We start from the raw sequence: 10,562 nt of genomic DNA on the forward strand, positions 1-10,562 counted from the left end.
CCTTAAGGGTGCCAATGGATCAAGTTAATGATCTGGGACTCACACAGTGAGGAAGCAAGGATCCATTCACTCATCTCCTTATGGTCGACAAAGCACATGTGGTATGAAACACATGCTACGGTGGAGATATTTAAAAACTATGTCCATCTCTATAAACACCGTACGAGTCTCAATTTATTCGCAAATTGTGCGCATAACTCGATTATTAACATGCTCACTCTTAATAGCGTCATGTAAATACTCATACTCGGCTTTCATAGGCTTCATGGATATTGGGTACTATCCACGTCGACTTAAAAGTAACAAATAAGTCTCATCTTGTCTCTTACCAAGGCGGCCTCTATTATGAATTTTCTATAGTATGCTCGCTCTCTCAGCGCCATATATAGATAGGTCTCATCTCTACTCGCTCTCACAGCGCTAGAGGCGATTGCTTGTCTGAGTAAGCCAATCTAAGGCCTATTTCAGGACAACAAACATTATGAGTAGTACTCAGTAAACATTATTGAGAAACCAACCAGAATAAAAAATTATTCATTCAAGAAATCACAAGTTTCTCAATACAACGATACGCATTACATTCTACATAGTCCAAGAGATTTTACATGCTTGACAAAAGAATCCTTAGCGATCGGCTTAGTAAGCGGATGAGCTACCACTTGACCAGTAGAGATATGGTTCAAGACCACCTTTTTGCGTATTGTCATGTCTGTAACATAAGGGTACCTAATCTGAATGTGTTTGGTTTTACCATGATATTTAGGGTCCTTTGTATACATTAGTGCAGCCATGTTATCACAATAGATCAACACGGGCTCTTTTGCACTAGGGACAACACCTAAATGACGTACAAAACGTCTTAACCAAACTGCTTCTTGTACTGCTGCAGAACATGCCACGTATTCAGCCTCCATTGTTGACAGGGCAATACAAGATTGTTTCTTACTACTCCAAGATATGGCGCCATTATTCAGTAAGAAAGCATATCCCGATGTGGACTTACGTTCATCGAGATCACCAGCCCAGTCAGCATCGCTGTATCCAATAAGGCTTAGATCCTTTTCTTGATAACATAACATATAGTCTGATGTTCCTTTAAGGTACCTAATTATCCTCTTGAATGCTTTTCAATGAGCCAGTCCAGGATTCACTTGATAGCGACTCACAAGTCCAATGGCGTAGCATATATCAGGCCTTGTACACATCATCGCATACATTAGACTACCAACTGCATTGGAGTAGGGAACTCGAGACATTTTATCTTTCCCCTCTAGAGTCTGAGGGCCCATATCAAGATTCAACTTAAGGCTCTTATCAACTGGAGTGTCGATTGCCTTACAGTCATCCATTCGGTATTTTTCTAGCACTTTGTTAATATAGGTCTCTTGAGAGAGTCCAATGAGTCTCTTAAACCTATCTCTAATAATTTTAACACCGAGTACATAATCTGCTTCTCCCAAATCTTTCATCTCAAAGTTAGTTGCGAGCCAACCTTTAGTTGCCTCAAGCATCTCCTTATCATTTCCAGCCAACAAGATATCATCAACATATAATGTTAAGATTACGAAACTTTTGTGTAATCCCTTGATGTACACACAATCACTACTACAAATCCAGGCAACTACAACGCCCCTTTAACAACGATTATTCACGAAAATCACAATAGACGTTGTAGAATGTATGGCGCGAATTTTACTAAAATTAATTACAACGGGAATGGTTATAACAATCGTTGTTATAAGTTTTAACAACGGGTCACACATGCACAACCGTTGTTAATAATTTGGCGCAAAATTGACGCAAAGTTAGTGAAAAGTAATAACAACGGTTACTTTTGAAACCCGTTGTTAAAACTTATTTGACAACGGTTGTTGTTTTACAACCGTTGTTAAAACGTTTTAACAACTGTTTTTGTTTAATAACCGTTGTCAATACCTTCCATACTATAAACCACACAAACACAAATCTCTACAGCCACAAAACACAAGCCTTAATACACAAACACAAACACAGCGGACAAATACAAACACAAACACAAACACAAAACACACACTTTCTCATCGTCTCTTTCTCTCTTTCTCATCGTCGCTTTATCTTCTCGCCGTCACTGTTGATTTCATCGTCTCTTACTTTCTCTAATTATCAGGTAAATCTCGCCGTCACTGTTGGTTTCATCGTCTTTCATCATCGTCATTATTTTCTTTTTCTAATTATTTCATTTGCATGTATGTGTTTTTATTGACCATTATGTTATTTCTTTAAGTATTGTTCGCTTAATTAGCTAGTAAAACAAATTAAATAAACTAAAACAAAGAAGAAGCAAGATGAAGAAGCAAGATAAACATAATTAATATTAATATATATATATATATATATATATATATATATATATATATATAAATACATAAATTAAAAAAAATTACATTAATAAAAATGCAATTCTTATATTTTCATAGAGAGTCTTATTCTCTTCTATGATATCCGTCCTCTCCTCCTTGGCTATTTGGAGGTTCCGTTCGTGATTGCTATATCGTCATATAGCCGCCATTCTCTCTTTCTCTGTCAAGCCATCGTTTTTGGCATCCTTCAGTACGGATCGAGCATCCGCAAGGTAGCTCCTAAAACTTTCCTCAATGTGGAGCAACCAGCGGATGAAACTGTTGTTGTTCTCGATCATAGTAAGAGTCTTAAGGATGATATCATTCATTTTGTTGATGGAGTTTGGAGTTAAAGATTAATTAGGGTTTATTTGGAGTTTGTTTTAGCAGTTAGGGTTTGGGAGATGTATAGTGAGATAATGGAATGTTAGTTGAGATAATGCATGTATTTATACTGAGTAATGTGTGGTTTGAGTTATTTTCTAATTAATATATATGTTAGGAAGTTGTGCCATAATCATCATCATATCTCTCTCTGCTGCTTCAAATCTTATTACTAACCCTTCTCATTCCATATTATCCATTCATATGCACAAGGATGGTAGTAATAATGCATGCATCGGAATTATAACGGGCCGTAATTATGCATGCATCGAGTAATATTTAATTTAATTTTTTTTTATTTTTTAAAAACAAACAACAACGGTTATTTATAAACAACCCGTTGTCTTTAGTTATAACAACGGTTTTGTATATTACAACCCGTTGTTATAACTTTCCCCCCAAAATTGAGTCACAATTTCCACAACGGGTTTTTATACTTAAAACCGTTGTTAATAGTTTTAACAACGGGTTCCTTAGGAAAACCAACCGTTGTTAAAACCTTTTACAACGGACGCATTAACAACGTCCATTTTTTTATATAACAACGGTTTTTAACCGTTGTTATAGTCTGTATCTGTAGTAGTGAATGATCCTCCTCTAGCATGGTGAAACCATTTTTTAGAACAGCCTCGTGAAACCGAATGTTCCATTGCCTAGATGCTTGCTTTAAGCCGTATATGGACCTTTTGAGCTTGCAAACTTTGCGCTCTTGGCCCTCGACTATAAAGCCACTAGGTTGTTCCATATAGATGTCTTCATCTAATTTCCCATGTAAAAAGGCAGTTTTCACATCCATTTGATGGAGTTCTAGATCCATGTGTGCTACTATGGCTAGAATGAGGCGAATTGATGCAAACCTTACTACAGGAGAAAAGGTTTCATCATAGTCAATCCCCTCCTTTTGGGTGAATCCCTTTGCCACTAGGCGAGCTTTGAATCTTTAAATGGAATTATCCGCCTTCCTCTTGATCTTTAAGACCCATTTGTTGCCAATGGTCTTTTGACCTGGCGGAAGTTCTACCAAATCCCAGACTTGGTTAGCTTTCATAGACTCCATTTCCTCTTTCATTGCATTCATCCATTCCCTAGCGTGGGGGCTTGACAAAGCTTTTTTTATGGAATAAGGTTCGTCCAAGTCGTCAGAAGTAACCATCATTACTTCAGAATTTGCTACCATACATGCTTCATTCTCTATGTCAAAACGACGTCGAGAAATTCTCCCTCGAGCACTCCTTCGAGGTTCTTGATCCAACTCCACACGAGTTGGCACAATTGCCTCACCACTCCCACTATCCTCAGGGACGCTAATATTTCCATCTCTCAATAGTGGAGTGTGTGAGATATGCTTAGGATCTTCAAGTTCAAATAACTGGAAATCCTTGGTAGCTCCACCTTTGCTAGGAAAATCGTTTTCCAAGAATGTGTCATCTCGTGACTCAATCTCCCTAAATACTTCATCTGAGTTTTCTCCTATAAAAACATATCCCTTAGAATTCTCAGGATATCTTATAAAGATACAATTTTTACCTCTAGGGCCCAACTTCCCATGCTCATGAGAAGTGGAGTGAACAAAAGCTGCAGACCCCCACGGTCGCAAGTTGCTTAAGTCAGGCTTATAGCCTTTCCATAATTCATAGGAAGTAGAAGTCACGGATTTAGAAGGCACGTGATTAAGAATGTAGGCTGCAGTCAATAAAGCATCACCCCAATATGAAATTAGAAGATTTGCTTGCGCCATCATAGAACGAATCATGTCAAGTAAGGTCCTATTCCTTCTCTCTGCAACACCATTTTGTTGTGGAGTACCTGGAATGGTTTGTTGTCTAGTTATTCCCTTGTCTTCACATAACTCTTTAAACATGTCAGACAATTATTCACGCCCCCTGTCAGTTCTCAGGGTTTTTACTGTGTTGTCTAATTGATTCTCAACCCCATTCAAAAAATGTTTAAAGCAATTTAATGCTTCCGATTTGTTATATATCAAATAGACATAGCCATAGCGTGAATAATCATCGGTAAAAGTGATAAAATAACTTGCGCCATGCCTAGCTCTTACATTCATTGGTCCACAAATATCAGAATGAATCAACTGGAGAGGTGTGGTGGCTCTCATAGCCTTGCCAAACGGTTTTCTAGTAGATTTACCTGCTAAGCAAGACTCACAAGTAGATAGGTTTACTTTAGCTAAAGGTCCCAAAATACCTTCTCTAGCTAATCGATTCATCCTATCTTGACCAATATGTCCAAGTCTAGCATGCCATAGATTAGGATCATCAAACATAGTGCTATTAGAAGAAGCAACAAATGAAAAACTATTGGTATTTTTGCAAGGTAAAGTATCTAAAACCATAAAACCATCTTGCATTAAACCACAACCGAATAAATCGGTTCCCAAATAAAGTTTTACACAACCATTTTCAAATACAACTTTAAAGTCTAACTCCAAAAGAGATAAAATAGAGACTAAGTTTCGCCTTATTTCATAAGCGTATAATACATCATGGAGATATAAAATGCGTCCATTACGCAGCTCCAATATGCAGGTTCCTACACCAAGGACCTCAATTTTGGAACTATTCCCCATGAATACATGCTAGCTTCCTTTAGGTACTTTGCGAAACTCTACAAAAGCTGTCCGATCTCTTGTCAGGTGCTCTGTGGCTGCTGAGTCTAAAGTCCAAACAAGAACAGACTCAGTCATTAAACACGAGCTAGTGACATAACAAAATAGAGATTTTGACAGGTTAAGACGTACCTTCGGCTCAGTGCAATCACGAGTGAAGTGTCCCAGCTTTTGACAATTATAGCACGTCACTTTAGACATATCATTCTTTCCACCGCGCTTTCCTCTGGCGCGTTTAGAGTCTCCATTTTTAACCTTCTTTTTAGGAGGTCCATTATTATTCACACCTTTGGGAGATCCAGGAGTACCTCACTTGCGCTTATAACCAGTTGTCTTGCGCATTTCTCCCTCAGTTATGAAGGCCTCTCCTTTCGGCTTGTCAGCCTGGAGACAGACTTCCTCAAGCTCAAGGTGACGACAAACATCTTCAAAAGTTTTGATGTTGTCATTGTGGGTGAGGTTCACCTTCATATGTTCCCAACCCTTAGGTGGAAGAGAACGTAACACAGCCTGAACTTGTTGTTCATCACTTAGAACATTACCAGCCAGAGCCAACTCACTAATCATGTTTGATATGGTCGTAAGATGCTGCCTCATAGTATGATCATGGCGCGTCTTATAACCATCAAATTTTAAATTAAGTTGGCGCAAGCGAGTAGTTGAAGTTCCACCATATTGCAACTTAATTGCATCCTAGAGGGCCAAAGCTGTAGTATGCCTCTCGAACCTGAGCATAAGATCAGTCCTCATGCTGCTCAACATCAATATGCGAGCCACACGATCCTTCCTTTTGAAGTCATTATAGACCTCCTGATCACGCCTATGTTGGGCGGTATTGCCTTGTTCAGGTTCTTGCATAGGTTGTGTAATAGTTTCCAGCACTTCTTGCTCTTCAAGGAGTAACTGAACCTTACGATGCCATACATCATAGTTTTGTTCAGTCAATTTGTCTCCTTGGTTCAAATCGGCCACAATGCTCTTTGTGCCAGCCATTGATAACTATAGAGACATTCAAAAAATAATTAGTACAATCATAATCATTTGCGGCAATATCTTTATTAGTCCAAAAATTTACTAGACAAGAGTAATCAATTCGAAAAACGTATAAATACGCAATCATCATTTATTAACACCGTCTTGTTAATTTATAAACTAATAAAAACATGCACAATATAAAATTTTTATTAAGGTGATATACTCTTATCTACCAACCTTGATTAATTTGCCCAACAATATCAATCTCATTTCAGGAAGACATGAACAATAGTAATCACTTTGTTTAATGTCTCAAATAAATGTCGCCCTTTATGAATCAATTTTGCTAAACACAGTTAAGACGGTTTATCCATATCACAAACATGAAACGTGTATAAATGTCAATCTTCTGTAAGAGATGGCCGACTGATTTAGCATTTGACAAAGAGTAATGGTGTAATTATATACAACTTGCCCATTTAGAGACAGAAAACGGAAAAATTGTACAATATTGACATATTCGTAGTCATGACTTCAATCAGTAAGTATATGCTACCTTTTAGCAACTAATCATTGTCCATTTTCTCAAATAATGAATTGACCATTACATCAGGACTTATGCATGTATACTGCTAGTTGTCATGGTATACAAGTAGCCACCCAATATTACTTGGGGTTAATTGTTTGATAATGGTAATTTGGCAAACAATGATACATATGTAACCATGTGTATCCCAACACCATAGTACTACTAGCATTTAACGAAAAATGAACATAATGGCTATGATGCAGTGGGGATTTTAGTTCACATTTTGATGACTATGGCTATAACTGCACACTTAAACAATTAACAGAATGTATGAGTGCTGCTATTGTACTCCGTAATTAATAAGTACCCATATCAGCTTAATACATTAATTAATTAGGACTCGGATGCTAGTTTATACTTCCTCCATTCAACTCCACTCTACCACTTTCTTTTATCACGTTTGCCAACGCGTGTTTTACACGATAAATATCGTTAGCTACGTCTTTGCAAAAATTATAAAAGTTAGATATTTTTAATGTAATCGTAAAGACGAATTAAACAAGATCCCACATGAATATATTTTCACTTACGTATGGAGAGAAAATGAAAATTGAATGTTTATTTGTGAATAGTGTAGAAAATTGAAAGTGGTAGAGTGGAGTTGAATGGAGGAAGTACTAGCTCTGATACCAATGTAGATTAATAATTATGATATATGACATGATATCAACAAGGTGTATATAGTCACTCACCTTGCTAAATCGGGAGAGTAGAATATCTATCTCGAACTTACGGAATCCTCCAAGTAATTGCTCCAGGACGACTTTAATATTAAACTAGCATCACGAATCCGTCGATCTAGATATTGATCACTAGGACCAATACCTATAGCTTCACAACCCAAGAACCTCCTCTCTCTTGTGTAGAGAAAGATATATTTTTGTTGTGAGTTTTGGATGATCCAAATGCCTCCCAAAAGCCTTCTATTTATAGGTCTAGGAGACCACGGTTTTTCTCTAAGAAAATCGTGTACTCCAATGGTTTCTCTAATAAAACCATGGGAGGGAGACCATGGTTTCTTATAAACCATGGGTCTCAAATGGTTTTTCTACAAAACCATGTCCATTTGTCCCAAACAATAGGCCATTCACAGTTTATCCAAACGATCTGTAAAAAAATTACGGAATAAAATATTTCCGACTCATGGGTGGATCATTGGACTATTCTCTTACAGTTATTGTTATTATTATTATTATTATTATTATTATTATTATTATTATTATTATTATTATTATTATTATTATTATTATTATTATTATTGTACAAATACTATTATTATTTTTACCAATATTTCCTATGCTACACCCGAGCACGCGGCCCAACATCTAATCCTGACTCATTCATTATTTTATTATATCATTTCGTCTTACTCACGATTATTAATTCTATATGTCATAATTAATTATTAAAAATGCTCAAATCGTAATTATAAACACCGTCAAATCACGGGGTATTACACGGCCAGCAGAAGCAAGCAACCACCATGGCTCCAATCTATCTATCTATCTATACTTCTATACTAAATTATAAAACAAGAACCACCCTCACATTAATTTTCCCGCTCAACTCAAAACATTCTTAACTATATATTTCTAATCTTTTTTTTTTTTTTTGACAGAGTGAAAAAGTCTTACATTACAGTAATATGGCTCTCAGAGCCATACTCAAATACTACAATGTAAAACCAAATAAGAAACAACATAGAGTAATAATTCCTTAATAAAAAACAACTAGGTAGCGATTTCCATAGGCTATCCGAAACTTGAGGATAGAGAACAAAGGTCTGGTCACGAGCATCAACACCCAAATCAGCAGCCCAACAAACATTTCTCTCAAGAGAATGGATCAGTTGAGATGTCGTGAGGCAAGTACGAGGTGCACTTACGCCACAAGAGCGTAGAAATTTAAAGTGGAAGGTAAACCACGAAGGCCTACTTCCGGTGGAGATGACTCTCCTACACCACGTAGAACGCTCACTACAGGCAACGGACCAAAAACCATAGAGAAAGAGTAAGCTGAGCCAGGAAGAGGGAAGCTTCACACCCAAGCCCAACGCCAAATTCATCCAGCTACCGACATTGACGGAAGAGGAACAGGACATCCTCTCACCCAAACCCACTTGAAACCAAAGACGGTTGTAACCAACACAAGCCCAAGAGCACCGCTTCACTATCCCAACAAAATTCTTTATTCGACAAATACATAGGAAAAACAAACTAGCTAGCAAAAGGAATTGAAACAGCATAAAGCAAAGGAAAGAGACCACCACCTCCAATCCAACCATCTACACCGAAACAACCCATCATACACCTGCTCATAAATTTCCACCTCCCAGAAAAACACATACCCAGTAAAGTGACAATAAAAGACCAATCAGAGAAAATCCGTCCGATAACCCTTGATCAAACAAAGGATCAGACAACAATAAAAAGCATTGTGATTTAACATGCAGAAACTTGGAGATACTGCAGTTTGCAAATGCACCCGTCGCATAAATTCTAGAAATTAACGACACTAGTACCGAAAACAACCAAACCACACACATGCAAGCACCAAAACAGGAGACAGGCCAATTCCAGAACCCGACAGAACAAAGAGACAACGATTCGAAAGGCGGGGGGAAGGGGCGAGGGAGAGGGGAACGCCAAATCGGACAATCAGACCCATAAAAACAACAACGGACAGCACCACGGTCTAACCGCAAGACCAAGGGAGGTGGGGGAAATGGAGGGATCACCTCCCTGACAGCCGAGCAGACCCAAAACAGCAACAACGGACTACAACAGTCCAACCGCAAAGCTTAGGGTGATGGGGGAAATGGGGGGATCACCACCCTAATTGCATGCACGGAAAAGGTGATCCAGAAAGACGAACGTCTCAAGGTGCCTGCACGGTGGATGGAGAAACACAAGGACGGGAACATTGAAGATTGAAAGGAAGGCATGCTTAGACCACAATTAAACATAAAACAAGCTAATCGATCATTGAATCAAGAAGAAAGAACAGAAAATTCTAGATTGGAATCGATTAAAACACAAAACTGGGTAAGAAAGGTTAGAGTGGGATTTGAGAAAAAGGGGTCACCGGAGATGGACCACATGACGGTCCAATCGCCGGCGACCCGAGCAGGTGTACTCAGAGGTCAGTGAGAGGAAGGGGAAGATGGTGGTGTCAGGTTTTAATTTTTTTGGGGAGTTTTTTTGTAGAGAGAAGGAGGAGAATTTTTGTAGAGAGAAGTTGTATCATTTGTCCCCTTATATATTTCTAATCAATATATATATACGGTGACCCAGCTTCCCACACTTGAAACAAGTTACACTACTCGCTCCATTCCTTCAGCCATACCTCGCCGATGAAGCCCCACTTGAGAAGTACGATTGAAATTGATCTACGTTATGCTTCTTGCTGCCTCCTGCACTCTCATTTGTATTCTCTGACTTCCTCTTCTCGCCCTTCCCCTTCTTCTCCTCCTTTTCCTTCTTTTCTTCCATTAACATATCAGCAATCCGCTCCGCATGCCCAGCTCGCTGATAGACTTCCTCCATATTACTTGGCTCATGAGCTACAAGCCTCTTCTTGATGGTAGTAGTTAACCCCTTCTCAAATCTTATTG

The 10,562-nt window shown here is 38.3% G+C and overlaps 1 long non-coding RNA gene across 1 annotated transcript; it reads right to left on the reverse strand.

Moving 5' to 3' along the window:
* Positions 1-5,099: 5,099 nt before the first annotated feature.
* Positions 5,100-7,853, reverse strand: LOC141639770 (uncharacterized). Its single transcript, XR_012542664.1, has 3 exons — positions 7,642-7,853; positions 5,518-6,384; positions 5,100-5,432 (listed from the first exon to the last, which is right to left on the reverse strand). It is a non-coding gene; the product is annotated as an uncharacterized LOC141639770 (long non-coding RNA).
* Between the last annotated feature and the right edge of the window lie 2,709 nt (positions 7,854-10,562).

Source organism: Silene latifolia, unplaced genomic scaffold, assembly GCF_048544455.1.
Source record: "Silene latifolia isolate original U9 population unplaced genomic scaffold, ASM4854445v1 scaffold_57, whole genome shotgun sequence".
Lineage (NCBI taxonomy): Eukaryota > Viridiplantae > Streptophyta > Magnoliopsida > Caryophyllales > Caryophyllaceae > Silene > Silene latifolia.